We start from the raw sequence: 16,376 nt of genomic DNA on the forward strand, positions 1-16,376 counted from the left end.
ATGGGAAGGAATGGGAGTGAAGATAGATGGTCAGCAACTACACGACCTCTGCTTTGCTGATGACATTGTTCGAATAACACCAAACATTAGTCAAGCAGCACAAATGCTGGCCAACTTCAACCATGAGTGTGGAAATGTCAGACTACAGCTGAATCTCACGAAGACAATGTTTATGAGAAAGAGTCTTGTTCCTGACGTTCTATTCACTCTCAATGGAATGACCATATCCGAATGCAACAGTTATGTGTACCTAGGTCAAGAAGTCAACATGACGAATGACCTGGCACCTGAGTTGTGCAGGAAGAAGAGAGCAGCTTGGAATGCCTTCAAGAGCGTCGAAGAAATAGCTAAGAGGACAAATAACCTCCGGCTCTGGGCACATCTCTTCGATTACACTGTTCTTCCTGCATTAACATACTCCTCAGAGACCTGGGCCCTATGAAAACAGGATGAGAACTCTATTTGGGTCTCCCAAAGAGAAATCTAAAGAGTTATGCTTGGAGTATCATTTTTTACTCAAATGAGAGAAAGATTCTGGAGTTCCAACCTCCGTCGACGGTCAAGAATCAGGGACGCTGTCTTGTTTGCCAAGGTGTTGAAAATCAGATGGGCTGGACACATAACAAGATTTGGAGACGACTGCTGGACTAGAGCCGTTATTGACTGGATTCCATGGGACATCAAAAGACTGCATGGCGCCCACCTACAAGATGGTCAGACTTCTTCGTTAAGACCCTGAATGATCGGTTTGAGGTTCTTCGTGTTTCTAGAACGAACAGACACCATTGGGCTACACTAGCATGCAACAGGGACAAATGGAGACAATATTGGCAGCTGCTCGAGCAAATGGATGATTAACGGGAAGCCAAACGGTCAAGTGATCAAGTGACCATAACCAGATGCTTTCTTTTTTTTCTTAATTAATTTATTTTGAATATCCATCCCTCCACCAGTGACCATTTCCCACCACCACAGATCACAGTATCCCTTTCACCCCCCATCCCCCCATTCCACCCTGTGGCAGGGCATTCCCTTTTGTTCTCTCTCTTCTATTGGGTGTTGTGGTTTGTAAGAGAGTTAAGCCTGATTTTCAGGGAGAAACGTTGGATGATTTACTTTCCATTGATCACTTTGTATATAAGGACATGTCGCGAGATCGTGTAAGCGGCCTCGCGGTTTGGAGTAAAAGTCCTGGTTCCCGCATGCTCGAGCTATGCTTGTAGAGGCTCATGGTCACCGGGGTTCCATCTGGAGAAGGCGGGATGCGGCACCTACCCCATCTGGGGCTTCCCGGTGATCTCGGCTCTGTTTGGGACCTGGTGCATTCTCCAGGAGCTGTGGAGCCTCCCAGTGGCCTTTCTTCTCTGCGGTTGTGTACTGTCACCAGATGCTTTCTTAAACTGTAATATTACTAGTAACAAGTTTTATCATAATTGAACATTAGTGTATAATATATACATCCATGTACATTGGCTTTCTTTTTTCTATTTCTAATCTCCCCACAAATTCTACAAGATAGCATCACTGTATTCTCTCAATTTAAGTAAGAAGAAGTAAAGTTCAAACTAGCCCCAGATTCACCAGTGAAAAATGAGAAGCCTAGGACTGTATCAAAAGGTTACCACTATGGGTTGGTTGTCACCTGCCACCAACTTTCAAGATCCCATGAAAGAAAATAATTGACTAAAATTTTGGTGCTTTTTTTCCCTGTTTCATCTAAGACTTCTTGCATTGAAACAAGCTTGGATCTTCTCTTTCAGAGTGCTCTATTGTGAGATAACAATGGTCATCGATGCTAGTCTCTATGGAGATGACTTTCAAACACAATTTGGGAATCATATACAGATAGGGCATTTGTCTTGCATGGGCCGACCTGGTTTTGATTCCTTTGCCCCTATCTGAGGGCCCAGCAAGCTACCGAGAGTATCTTGCCCGCAAAGCAGAGCCTGGCAAGCTCCCCGCAGTGTATTTGATATGCCAAAAACAGTAACAAGTCTCACAATGGAGATGTTACTGGTGCCCACTCGAGAAACCGAGAAAAATCAATGAGACTATGCATCTCACTTGCCCTCAATTTTTTTTTTTTTGGTGGTGGTGGTGGGAATAAAAGCCAGGGTCCTAAACATGCAACACAAGTGCTTTACCACTGACTCCCATCTAGTCCCTTACACAAACAAGCTTTCAAAATGGTATCTTCATTTTGCTTATCTACCTAATCTTTATAGAAATTTTCAAAGGACCTACGCTTTTAGCAGAGACAGAATCTTTGAAACAAAAATATAGCATACGAGAAGACAATCCATAACAGATGTTCATAATTTTAATTTATCTATTTTTATAGTCTTTACTTTCCAAGCAGTTTTAGTTTTACAAAAATATTGAGAAAATGGTACAGAAAATTCCTACATATAATCTTTTTGCAAACATAAGTATACTTTATTACTAACAGCTGCATCAATATGGGGCATTTGTTATGTAGACTGATGTATGAACAATACCCTATCACTAAATATACTGTTTAAATTAGGGTTTCCTTTGTGCTTGCCAACATCATGTATTGTTGATTTTTCATATGTTTTGGCAAAAGCACCACATCTTGCATTCATTAATTTGTGACAGAAAATGACTCCATGCCCCCCGCCCCAAATCACCTGTGTCCCACCTATTCATCTGTTCCTCCAAACCCATGGCAACCACTGATCATTCTACTGTCTCCAGAATATCGTATAGGTAAAACCATATCAATAGGAAGATTTTTAAAACTGGCTTCTTTCAGTAAGAAAAATCCACTTGTAAATTCTTTTCTTGCTTTTAGTATACCTATTTTTAATTTACCGACATCTGAAGGGAAAACACACAAAACTGTTCATCTTCTCTTTACATCTACATTTAAAAAAAAAGTGCAAGTGGAGGGGCCCGAGTGATAGTACAGCAGGTAGGTATTTTGCCTTGCATGTGGTTAACCCAGGTTCAATCCCTGGCATCCCATATATTCCCCTAAGCACCATCAGGAGTAATTCCCAAGTGCAGAGCCAGGAGTAACCCCTGAGCAATACCAGGTGAGACAAAAAATATACAAGTGGAGAAGACAACTTTTGTTGAAATAAATTAGGAAAGTTTCCTTCACCTAGCTCCAGATACGTTTTTTCTAATATTTATTGACCTACCCCCCAAATAGAAATAAATTCATCCTCTCTATTCATTGTTCAGTCCACTTACTTAGCTATCTGTTTGAATATTTCTTCCCCATCACCTACTCCTTTCCCAAGTCTGTATTTTTGTTCGGGGGCAGCAAGAAAAAGGGAAAGAATGCATGGTTTGTTTTTTAACTGAGTGTCAACTCTTTGTGTATCCTTTATAAAGAAAGAAAATAAAGACAAGAAGAATACAAAAATAGCAGAGGAAAGAAACACATTTGGGACGAGTCAGCAGCATTTCCAAAAAGTCCATGAGTATTCACAGCTCCCTTGTGGATTTACCAACACTTATGGCCAAAAAACACAAATTTCATAACAATGATTAAATGTAACTTAGTCCTCCTAGTCCAAGAAAATCGCACTACTCAGACCAAATCAAGAAAAAGATAGTTCTCATTATGGCTATGGTGCAATGCACCCTTTATTCAGGGAGATCCCTTGCTAAACACTTGGCATAAATTATTTCATACAGTTCCCATAGCAATTCTGCAAGAGGCAAATTTGACAGATAAGGAAACTCGGGCTTAAAATGACTGAATCACAGGGCTAGAATAGGGAGCATTAACAGAGCAGGTAGGGTGCTTGCCTTGCACATGGCCAACCTAGCTTCAATTTCTGGCACTCCATTTGTTCCCCAAGCCCCACCATGAGTAATTTCTGAAAACAGAGTCAGGAGAAAGCCCTGAACACCTCTGGATGTGGCCCAAAAACTAAAGGGGGGAGGGGTAAGAGAACTGGAGAGAAGGTGGGAGGGAGATAAAAAAGAGAGAGGGGAGAGAGAGAGTTAAATTCAGATTTGACTCATAATTTTGCTCAAGGAGTCAGAGAGATAGTATCAGAGAGATAGTATAGCAGCGAGAGCACTTGCCTTGCACAGGGCTGAGCTGGGTTTAATCCCCAGCATCCCCAAGTCCCATCAGGAGGGATCCCTAGGCTCAGAGCCAGGAGTAAGCTTACCAGGTTCTGCTCAAATCTACTAAATGCTGCCACAAGTCACAACATGTAAGACCCATATATAATGTGGGAAGGAGGAGAGAGAAATTTGTGATAGATAGAATATTTTGTAATTCTGCAAAAGGTTTCTGTTTTGTCAACTTAAACAAAAACATATATTGCCTTATTTCAAATTTTATTTTTCTTCTCCATAGCCAAAGCTAGGAAATGAAAAGGGAGAGAGTATCTGAGGAAAAACTTGTTTTGACCCTGCCAGAAGTTTCCATGCTCAATAGGAAAATGGACAGTTAAGGTAAAGATGAATTAATAATTTTTAAAAGTCACCAAGTGAATATTCTTCAGACCCAAGTTTCCATGCCTAGTGTAATATGAGGATTTTGAGAATAATTAAACCTATATTCAAATCCCAGCTCCAACTCCCCACTTCCCATGTCATTCATCTTATCTTCAGTTGCTCCATAAACTAGAGATTGAGTAAAGAGGTTCCCAAAAAAAGAAGTCACTCAACCCAATTTCCAAATTTAAAATATGACCCAACTCTTTGCTGTGAGGATCAAAAACTTTAGCCTCCAAACCAAGTGATATTCTGACATCATCTCCTATCTCCCCCACCCAGCAGTGATTTCAGAAAACTTTTCTGAATCTCTATTACCTCTTTGATAAGATGTGGGTAATAAGTCCCTGCTAACTGGAGGTTATTATGAAACTTAAAGTGGGTAATTATAATAGTAAGAGTAATGTCACTCTCCCCTAGGCTGGTCTGAATGAAGCTGTTTCTCCAAGGATCTTGGGAAATGAAGTTGAAAGATCATTAGGAGAGAGTAACTCAATGTCGCTCCTATAACATAAGGTAAAGTCATTCTACAAAAATTCTGGCACAGTTGCAAGGACAAGAGAGTCACAGGCAATTAACCAAGTACACTAGAGTAAAAGTGGTCAAGATCATCGTGAGCAGGACACTAAGTGGCCCACAGTGCATCTATAGGACATATGCTCAGGAGCAGTATAGTTTAGGACTTCTGGCTTGTTGAAAAGGAAATTGATTTGGCAGAAGATAACCTGTGTCAAACTTGAAAAATGTACTGAACGTTTCTGATTCCCCAGGATGCTCATCTGTGAAATAAAAATAATAAGACATACAAATATCTTATGGGTCAAATTCAGAGAGGTAGAACATGTAAATCACCTAGAAAATGACCATCTGACCTAAAATAAACATTAGCTTTTTATCTCTTTGGAGGACTAGTTACGTCAAAGAGGAGAAGATAAAAGACCTACAAGATCTACTACTCATTCCTGTCAGGAAAAAATTATGTCACCTCTAATTCCTCTGCTCAAGACCTTCTTAACAAGCTAAACCATTATGAGAAAGCTCCATGTGTATTTAAGCGAGGCAGTGACTATTCACTTATTCTCACCTGGGTGAGCTTTCTTGTGCCTCCTCTTCTCAGCCTTCTTTCTATAATTGGGAAAAGAACGCACTTCCATTACTCTACTTTTCCCACACATCTGTCAATCAGTGAGACCTAGAGAAGAAGCACTGGAGTTTAGTTTTCATATATAAAATCAATAATAGAGTAAACCTCCTTCCCACATCACAGAAAACCTCCCTGGGGCTCAAGAAATCCAATCCCTTACCACCAAACTAACCTTGCTTTCACTGAATTAAGTTTTCCCATGCTTAACTGAATATAAAGGCAATCCCAGGATGGGTGGCAAACATCTGGAGGCTGGCTCCCAACTGAAGTTCCAAAATCTGCTGCCTGCATTTTTCACTTAGGTGCTCTAGGTCAGGCAATGAGATCTAACAAGAGAACTTGAAGCAGTGGTTGAGTGAAGTTGGTTACTTTTGCTGTTTACTTTCAATTCTGTCTTCCAACACAGAGTTCTGAATTTGTTTCCTAAATCTATTAGAATTCTTTAAGCCAATACCACCTTTCACCTCTGATGCCAAAAAGTACTGTAGTGTTATATACAGCCCGTGTATATAAGCTACCCATGACGTCTTCGATATACGATATCACAAACACAGTAACAACAAGTCTCATGATGGAGACGATACTGGGCCCGCTCAAGCAAATCGATGAACAACGGGAGGACCGTGACCGTGACCGGATTCAAGCTGATTTCCTCCCGAACTCCTGAAAAATACGTTATTCAAATTCATACATATTAGGATGAGTATTATTTTTAAAACAAAAGAGAATGCAAGTATTGAAGACATAGAGAAATTGGTCCCTATGTGAATCTTACCACAATTTTTTTTCAAAGTATTAAAAATTCTGGCAGGTTGTATAGTATGATGATATGTAAATGGCCAACCCAGGTTTGCTTCCCTACATCCCATATCATCCCTTGACCACCAGAAAGAATAATTCTTGAGAGCAGAGTCAGAAGTAACCCCTGAGCATTGCTAGGTGTGACCCCCCAAAATTTTTAAGACATTCTAAATAACCACTTTTTTTCCTGTGTTACGTGTAAATATTTCTGTTCAAAACTTGAACTAAAATAAACTTTGATCTATAGCTCACCCTGGGGGCATTAGCATCAAGCCAGCAGCTGGAAGCATTGTGAGTTTGACACAATGCCTAAATCTTCGCCTGAAAAATAAATTGGTACTAAAGGTGGAATAAAAACTTTGGATTGAATTAACCCTATTTGCAAGGTTAAGAAATGTTAAAACAGAGACAGAACCTAACACCAAAAAACCAAAGCCAGACAAAAGGAAATGCAAGCAAGTACACAACAAAGAAAGGGGAAAAAAAAAAAAGGAATTCGGGAGAATGAAGGAGAACTTTGTAGACACATGAGAAGGAGAGAGGCTCAAGAGAAAATGAGCTTGCTAATGAAGGAGGAGGCTGCTAAATTAATTATGCCTTTGAAATATTGACCTCATTCTTTAAAGCTATCACAACCCAGGAAAGAAAGAGAAGACATCTGTACAAGTTCAATGTAATGGAGCCTGTGAGGAATTAGCTGTCTATCAAGCCCAATAAAGGACAGTTTAAAGAACAGGAACAAAGGCACATCAACAGGTCTCTGGGCCTCACTTCTATCAGTTTCTTGAATTAAGCACTTCAAATTTGTCTTCGGAAATCTGTACCCTTCAGAAAGATCCAGGGAGCAGCCACATAGACTGCACACCCCAAACTGGAAGAGCCCCAAAACTGCACTGCACTGTTCTCCCATTGTTCATTGATTTGCTCTAGTGGGCACCAAGAAAGTCTCCATTGTGAGACTTGTCATTACTGTTTTTGTCATATCAAATACGACACGGGGAGCTTGCCAGGCTCTGCTGTGTGGGCGAGATACTCTCGGTAGCTTGCTGGGCTCTCCGAGAGGGATGGAGGAATCGAACCCAGGTCAGCCATGTGCAATGCAAATGCCCTACCCACTGTGCTATTACTCCAGCCCAGCCCCAAAGCTATAAACTTCTAATCATGATGGCTCCTATAAGAAAGAAAATAGATTGACCTGTTGAGGTCCCTTTAAAAAATAATTACATCGAGATGTGGATTTTTTTAGTCAAATTGATCACTGATCACATGTGTATTCATTGTTAAAATTCTTACTAAATAGCATTTTTACTGGCTTGCTCTTCAAGCCTGTGTTCTCCCTTGAATATGTATCTCACTTATCTGTCCACTTCTCTGATTACTTATTTCCACTCTGGACAAGACTACGTTCTCTCTCAAACATGTACTTCTTCCTTTCACCTCACATCTTTCAAAATAATTTTGAATAAAAACTATCTTGCTTCACAAATACATATATAATACCCTACATATAATAAAGAGGGGCTATATATTATATAATTATTAATTGAACTTCATCAAGTCACTGACTTTGATTTTTCATTCAATTTTCTCCTCTGTTTTTTTCACTTAAAGGATTTTTAAAAAAACTGATGGAACCAGAGAAATAATTATAGAGAAATAATTATGATGGTAGGGAGCTTGCCTTGCACATAGCCCACCCTGGCACCCTATCTAGTTCTTGGAGACCCTCTAGGAATGATCCCTGAGTATAGAGCCAGGAGAAAGTCCAAAGCACTGCAAGGTGTGACCCCAAAACAAACAAACAAATATATAAGTTTTTAAACGATTGAATGCAGTAAGAACTGTTTCATCATTTGTTATGAAAGTAATATTATCTTTTGATTTCAAAAAACTAAATATTTTCTTTTGTGAAAAGTAGGCACAAACTACATTGAGTCCAGGCAAGGGGTTGCTTTCAAAGAGCAAAGCTATATCCTCTGGGATAATATTTTAAAATCTCACCTAACAATGTATGCCTCCTTTTTAAACTTAGAAGTAGAAACAACAACTATTTATAAAAATAGAAAATGTGGGGGTGATGAGTCATTCACAACTTAGAATGGTTTAAATTTAAATGTTGTAACTCCTAATAGCTATTAAAATCAACACATGTAATATAAGGGAGAGGAAAGGGTTCCTGAGGTGAGAGGACGTGATGAGGAATGGTGAGGTAAATAACTACGAAAACAGGCCCCTATCCCAGCAGGCAGAGGAAAATTCCAGAGAGTACAGAGAAGCTTTGTAGACAGAATAGGAAGGAAAGGACACCCCACAGGAAAACAACAGGGGAACTATCCTATTCACACAGCCAATTATCCGCGCCAGTGCATTTACTAGATACAATGTCTAAGTGCATATCATCAGCTTTGAGAAGACAACCTCCCTGTGTTCAAAAGTCCATGGTCTGTTGGAGTAAATAAGCTTGTAATCAGCACAGCTCAGCAGAGAAGTGGCATCATTTCAGAACACGTTTGGTGTCCTAAAAATGCAGGCGATGTTGATGAAGCTAAACACAGAAGCATGTGGCTAAAACTACTGAACAGATCCTGGAAAGTGGGATGGGGTGGGGTGTTGGAGACTCTTGCTCCATCAGTTCTGAATAGAGACTTAACAAGAAGGGGCATATGATTGGCAAAGAGGATAGAAAGCATGAACTCTTGGAGAACAGCCAGATATCTACAGGATTCTAGAGTAGGCCAATAAGGAGAAAGAAGAGGAAAGGATTCCCTATGGGCAGAAAGGTGCTAAATTGAACTCACAGAATCATGTTTAAACTGTCACAAACACATATGCCCTTTAGAAGGAATATTCTAACCACCTTAGTAATAATCATCTAGGTGAGATCAATATTGAAGGAAACCAGGGTGGAGCCTTATGAAAGCTCTTGGATATGTCTTTGAACTCAGGCAGTAAAGAAAGGAAGAGGAAGTTCAGGAACCACAATTGACGGGAGTTGCTGGCCACTAGCAATCAGGAGGACTGTAAAATGGCACTGAAGTTCTGGTTTGGGTAGATGACTGGATGAGAGTCATCTGGATGAATGACAGTGATATAAAAGTCACAATGCCTGGCTCTTGTCCTCTGCAGAGAGCCAGCTTCATAAAGGGAGAACAAGTGGACTAAGCACATTTGAGATAATCCTGGAAATAAAACTATACTAATTGCAAAGGGTTGTTTTCTTATTTTCATTTGGCATATTAATAATCAGGAAGTCCACATCCATCAGCGTTCCAGCTGCTTCTTTTAACTGGAGATTGACAGTGTGGCACAGACACAGCATTCGAACATAAACAAGAGCACCATAAACCTTAATGAGCTTTAAAAAATAGCTAAATAAGTGTTAATTCCTCTTACCAGCTGGAACATTCCCTCCTAGGGTGGCTAAGCATTAATAATATATTTCTGTGGGTAAACTCCAAAAAACGGAGCCAGGAGGAAGGAAGTCCTTGTTTTATGATTCTGATGAAAACTCCATCCCCTAAAGCTGGCCAGGAGGTAACCAGACCAAGAAATCCTGCATACTGGGCATCAATGAACCAAGAAAGCAATGGGAAAATTACGTAAAATATTTTGGGGACATCAGAAAAATACCAGAATACCTCCCTACCATAAACTAGCACTAAGCTGCTGTGACATATTACCCAGCCTCTATCTTCACACCATTATTCATCTGAATTATGTGTGGTTTTCAAGTAAACAAGAAAGAACCTGCCATTAAGATTTACTAGATATACAGATTCATGTCTGCTATCTAATAATTGAAAATCCTCATCACCATTACCCTGTGCAGTGAACTACACTGTTTCTAGTCCTAGTGTAGACATTAGGAAACTAAGGCTCAAATAAGAACCATTTTTTCAGCATCTCACTGCAAGTGGCAGAGTCAAGATTCAATCAGGGTGCTCTATGCCACCAAAACCTGCTCTTTTCACCATTGAGTTATAAATACCTTAATACCTGTGGCATTCCTGGCCCAATTTTAAGTCAGAAAGCCCATTAAATATGTGCCAACTCTACTCATAAACAAATAAATATATTCCAACTTTCCTTTTGAGTCTAGAGGCCTGGCCATCCATTAAATCTCCCCAGGGATAATCAATCAGAAACAGGCAATCCCAAGAATGGGTTTAAACTTTTGTATCTGAAGAGAGAAACTGATAGATAAGTCTTGTTACTTGGAGAGCTACACCCCCTAACAGTATTTATTTCTGTAATATTTCCTCTGGGCTTCTCTCGACAATAATGTGTTTTCTTAGCATTCTTCCACCCTTTGCCACGTAAGTCAGTTCTGAATAGAAAAATCTTTTCAGTCGGTCAAAAGTGCCATTTCTTTTTACAGACAAGGTTTTGCCCAATGATACTAAATAATATAAATGATGTTTTATTTGATGACTGTTTTATGTTTTCTGCAGCCTCTGGTGGGACGAGACACTCAGCCTTCCCTTATAAATCTCGCCAGCTCCCCAATCTGTGTAGCTATCAAGTTCTCCCTCAGAAAATTTAAATCTCTGCTTCAAACATTAACTTCTTCTTCATTTAATTTTTTATTGCTAAGGGTTTACAGCTGACTTTATGGTTCTAGGATGATTAATTTTTAATGCCTTTCTTTCTTTCTTCTTTGATCAACTTCCTCCACTTTCAATTTGATGGCAATTGTACCTTTCTACAAAGCATTTGTCATTTGCTGGTTTGCATATTTCAAGGAACCTGAGGTGGCTAATGCAGAGTGGAAGGCAGGCATTCCTGCAGAGCAGAACTGAGAAACTGCAACCATACATCTTTCATGGGACTCCTGTTGATAGCAAACTCTCTAGCATCAGTAAATCTTCCAGTTCTGGGTTCTGGCAGACACTGAATTCCCTGAGAGGGTTAGTATAGTAAACCCTGTCATTGCCATGAGCAAGGTAGGGATCTTATAAGCTACAAAACTGATTAGGGAAAACAAATACTGAGAAATATACATTAAACAGTTCAAATCTTCTTCTACCCACCCACCAAAAAACAAATGCCCAAAAGCAACAGACACAGAGAGGTGGTCTCCCATTGGAAGCTTACCACAGGAAAAGGAAGGGGGGTGTTGGGTGGGAAAAGAAGGAAATGGAAAACAGTTGTCACTAGGGTAGGGAGTATGGTTCCGGAACAGTAAATCTCAGTGCCTAAAAAATTTTAAATGGATAAAACTTGATTTGTTTGGCAAGTTAAAAGTCCATATCTTTTTATAATCATATAGCACTACTATTTAACTGGTGTAGAAAACTTGATGATATAGAAAAAGTGTTCACATTTTGAGTAAAGAAAAGCAGATTATGAAAGCAATGTAGAACATTCTTAAAGATACAGAATATAAAATATTCTTAAAGATGTATGGATAAACACTGGGAAAATCAATAATGGCTAAGAATGATAAAAATATTTATTTTGTTTCTATTTTTTAGGTTTTCTGTATGACAAAATATTGCTTTTAAAATTAAAAGTTAAGTTATAAATGTAAGTTATTTATTAATATGTTATTACAATTACTACAAATTATTAATGTAATGGAAGTTCCTTGAATTTAGGTCATTTAAATTAAACGAAGAACCATAGACAAAAATTTTGAGAGTGTAAAGAAGAATGTAAGATATTTAAAATAAATTAACAATCTTTACAAATAAATTAAGGGCACTGATTGGAGCACTATATTCCTAAATTTCAAAGTTATGAAAAGATTATCAGCATTTAACCAGAATGTAAATGGATTCTCAGAATGGTTACATAAGTCATTTGATTTAGCACATTAGGCTAAAAAGTAAATTCCAGATCCTTAAGGTATCAAAATTCACCTTGTTATACTACCTTAATGGAAGGACATTTCTAGATGTAATTGACCTATCACATTAATTCCAGTTTTCCTAGAAAAATATTGGCTCCTATCCTCAGTGCTAAATCAAAAGTATATATCTAAATCATTTTATTCTTGCTTTTAAAAAATATATGTGCACATGTAAAATGATGTATTGTCTTTTCATAACAATTTATGAGCACATTATAGTTTATGATGCATTTTCACTTCCATTAGTCTCCATAAGTAATTTATTCACTACATAACTCTAATATCACTAAATTCACTAAATTATATTTAAGGTATTTAACAACCAATGCAAATATAAATATGTAAATAAAAAAATCAAACCTTCTGTTTCTATTTTGTCAAAATTAACCAAATTACATCTAAACTAATTCCCAAGTGACATTTGCTGTATCAAAGATGTTTCAGGATGTCTCTCAAATTATAATTCCTGCTAACATTATAAATTGGAGTTGTCTTTTAACAGGTAAACTTATAACTTATTTATATTTGTAGAATGGTGAGATCCTGGTAGTGAATCCGCAATACAGCTCATGGAGGATCTTGATGTATTGGGCTTGAATGCCCTGATTGGCTAGGGCTTCAATGACTGCTTCCATCTCAACAGAATCAAAGCCCTTCTTTAAATCAATGAACGTTAAATAGAGCGGCACCTTGAACTCCCAAGAAACCTCAATGAGCTTGGTTATCGTGTGGATATGGTCGATGGTGCTGAATCCTTTGCGGAACCCGGCTTGCTCGCATAGTTGACCTTCATCTAGTGTTCTGCCAATCCTATTTAGGATGACTCGAGTGAACAACTTGTAGATGACAGACAATAAGCAGATCGGGCGATAGTTGCCAATGTCATTGATGTCTCCCTTCTTGAACAGTAGTACGGTCCTGCTGGTTTTCCATTGGGACGGAACCTTGCATTCAGACAGGTAGCGTGTGAAGAGCCGAGCCAGTGTATTGATGAGTACTGATGGCAGGTTCTTCAGCTGTTCAGGTTTGACCTTGTCTGGGCCAGGTGCTGTTCGTTTCTTTACTGATGAAATGGTGTGTTGGATTTTGGAAGGGAGAACGTTGGGAACGACATATCCATCCTGTGGAATTTGGTATGTCGGCAAGTGGACATGGCTATCGAAGAGATTTGAGTAGAAGTCATGGATAATCTTCTGCGTTGCTGTTCTGGAGGATGTGATGGATCCATCAGGACGTCAGAGGGCAGTCATCTTGGTCTTGTAGTTGGCAAAGGACAGGAGGGCGTTACGAATACTTTTCCCAGCTTTCTGCCTCATCTATCAGAACTTCTGTCTTCACTCTTTGAGCTCTTCCTTTATCACATCTCTGCACTGCTGGACGTTAGCTTGTGGTTGCCTGAGGCATGCGCCAAACCACGCTGGCGAATAAGCTCAAGAGTTTTCGAAGAGAGGTGTTTTTTTTTGTGGCTATCTCTCTCTTGGCGTTCCTCGCACATTCGTGGAGGTGCTGTACCAGTCGATCGTATTCCTCGTCAATGTTGTCAACAATGGCATCTTCCCATGTTGCCGCAATAGTGCCAAAGAGCTCCCAGTTGGTGGTCGTTCTGGGAGTTCTCTTTTTAAACTTTGCAGCCCTTTCTCCCCACTCTGTGAAGCAGAATTTTGCACGAAGGAGACGGTAGTCCGATCCCCTTCGGAATTTTGGGACAATAGCAACATCGGTCAGGCAAAACCGTCGATTGAATATGACGTGGTCTATTTCATTGTGGAATCGTCCACCGGGAGACTCCCATGTCCATCGTTTAGATTCTGCCTTCTGGAACTGTGAGTTACCATGGATGGTCTTGGCCGACATGATGAACTCAGGCAGTCTCTCACCCTGTTCGTTCCATTCTAGGCCATGGGTCCCGATGTGAAGTTCTTCAGCTGATCTTCTCAGTCCTATCTTGGCATTAAAATCACCCACAATGATCTTGTAGAAGGTGTGGTTTTCTTTATAGAACTTCTCCAGCTCCATGTAGAACTTCTTGATTTCTCTTTCATCATAATGAGATGTTGGTGCATAGACAACAAAGAAAGAAACTGCCGGCAGTGAGCCACAACTATTCAAATGTAAACGTCCGATTCAGGTTGTTAGGCATTCGCATGAATCAATGCTCATGACCAAGTTTGTGTTGACAAGGACACCGACGCCTCCGACACCTCTTTTATCACATGTTCTGAGGAACAATTCTTCTCCATTGTCGAAAACAGCATGGTGAGATTCGTGCCTTCTTGTCTGGGTCAGACCAATGATGTTGTACTTCATCATTCGCGCTTGTACCATCAGGTCCTCAATGGATGCATCTGATGCAAGCGTACGTGCATTGAAAGTACAGATGATCATTTTTGTCTTCCTTCGTTGTGGCAGCCTAGTTCGACCTTGAGATTTTATCAGCCTCTCCTTTCTCATCCTTCTCAGTGCTGCCATGTCGGTGAAGCCTTCAGGATCAGGTGAATGAGACCAGTTGTAGTTACTGGTTTTGGCATATCAAATACATAATGGATCTACCAGGATCTCACCATTCTACAAAGAAGTAATCATTGATGTTAAGAGAGGGGTTCGGCAGGGTGATACCAGTTCACCGAAACACTTCAGTGCCACCCTCAAGAACATCATGTGATGACTGGAATGGGAAGGAATGGGAGTGAAGATAGATGGTCGGCAACTACACCACCTCCGCTTTGCTGATGACATTGTTTTAATAACACCAAACATCAGCCAAGCGACACAAATGCTGGCCAACTTTGACCGTGATTGTGGAAAGGTAGGACTACAGCTGAATCTTACGAAGACAATGTTTATGAGAAACAGCCTCGTTCCTGATGCCCCATTCACTCTCAATGGAACAACCATCTCCGAAAGCAACAGCTATGTGTAGCTAGGTCGAGAAGTCAACATGACAAATTACCTGGCAACCGCAGGAGGAAGAGAGCGGCTTGGAACGCCTTCAAGAACGTAGAATAAATAGCTAAGAGGGCAAAGAACCTCCGGCACTGGGCACATCTCTTTGATTCCACTGTTCTTCCTGCATTAACATATGCCTCAGAGACCTGGGCCTGTGCAAACAGGATGAGAATGCTATTCAGGTCTCCCAAAGAAGAATAGAAAGAGCTATGCTTGGAATATCACGTTTCACTCAAATGAGAGAAAGAATTCGGAGATCCGACATCTGTCGACGTTCAAGAATCAAGGACGCTGTCTCACTTGGCAAGGTGTCAAAAATCAGATGGGCTGGTCACGTAATGAGATTTAAAGACGACCGCTGGACTAGAGCTGTTACCAACTAGATTACACGGGATGTCAAAAGATCGCGTGGCTGCCCACCTACCAGATGGTCAGACTTCTTCATCAAGATCATGAACGATCGGTTTGAGGCTCTTCATGTTCCCAGAGCGAACAGATGCCATTGGGCTACACTAGCATGCGACAGGGACAAATGGAGACGTTACCAGCTTCCGATCGAGCAAATCGACGACTAACAGGAAGTTAAGTGATGAAGTGATTTATATTTAAGCCTTGTCTGAGCCATAACTTGACAAAAAAAACCCACAATCAAACCCTCTAAATGGATAACCATTAGGTCATTTGCCATCTTTGCTTATGAACTGCTATTACCCTCAGCAACATACTATTTTTGTGTGTATTTTAAAATTGTTTTTATTTTATAAAGTAGTGTACAATATTTGATTACATTTAATATTCAAACCAATCCCACCACCATTGCACCTTCCCACCACCATCACTATCACTATCACTATCCTCCCGTTGTTCATTGATTTGCTCGAGCCGACCCAGTAATATCTCCATTGGAGACTTTGTTGTTACTGTGTTTGGCATATTGAATACATCACGAGTAGCTTGCCAGGCTCTGCCGTGCAGGCGAGATACTCTCGGTAGCTTGCCAGGCTCTCTGAGAGGGGTGGAGGAATCAAACTCAGGTCCGCCATGTTGGCTGCGTGCAAGGCAAACACCCTACCACTGTGCTATCACTCCAGCCCATCCCACCACCATATTTTGGATATTTCTATCCTGAGCCCCAATCCCTGCCCCAAA

Source organism: Sorex fumeus, unplaced genomic scaffold (genome assembly GCF_029834395.1).
Source record: "Sorex fumeus unplaced genomic scaffold, SorFum_2.1 ptg000007l, whole genome shotgun sequence".
Taxonomy (NCBI): Eukaryota; Metazoa; Chordata; class Mammalia; order Eulipotyphla; family Soricidae; genus Sorex; species Sorex fumeus.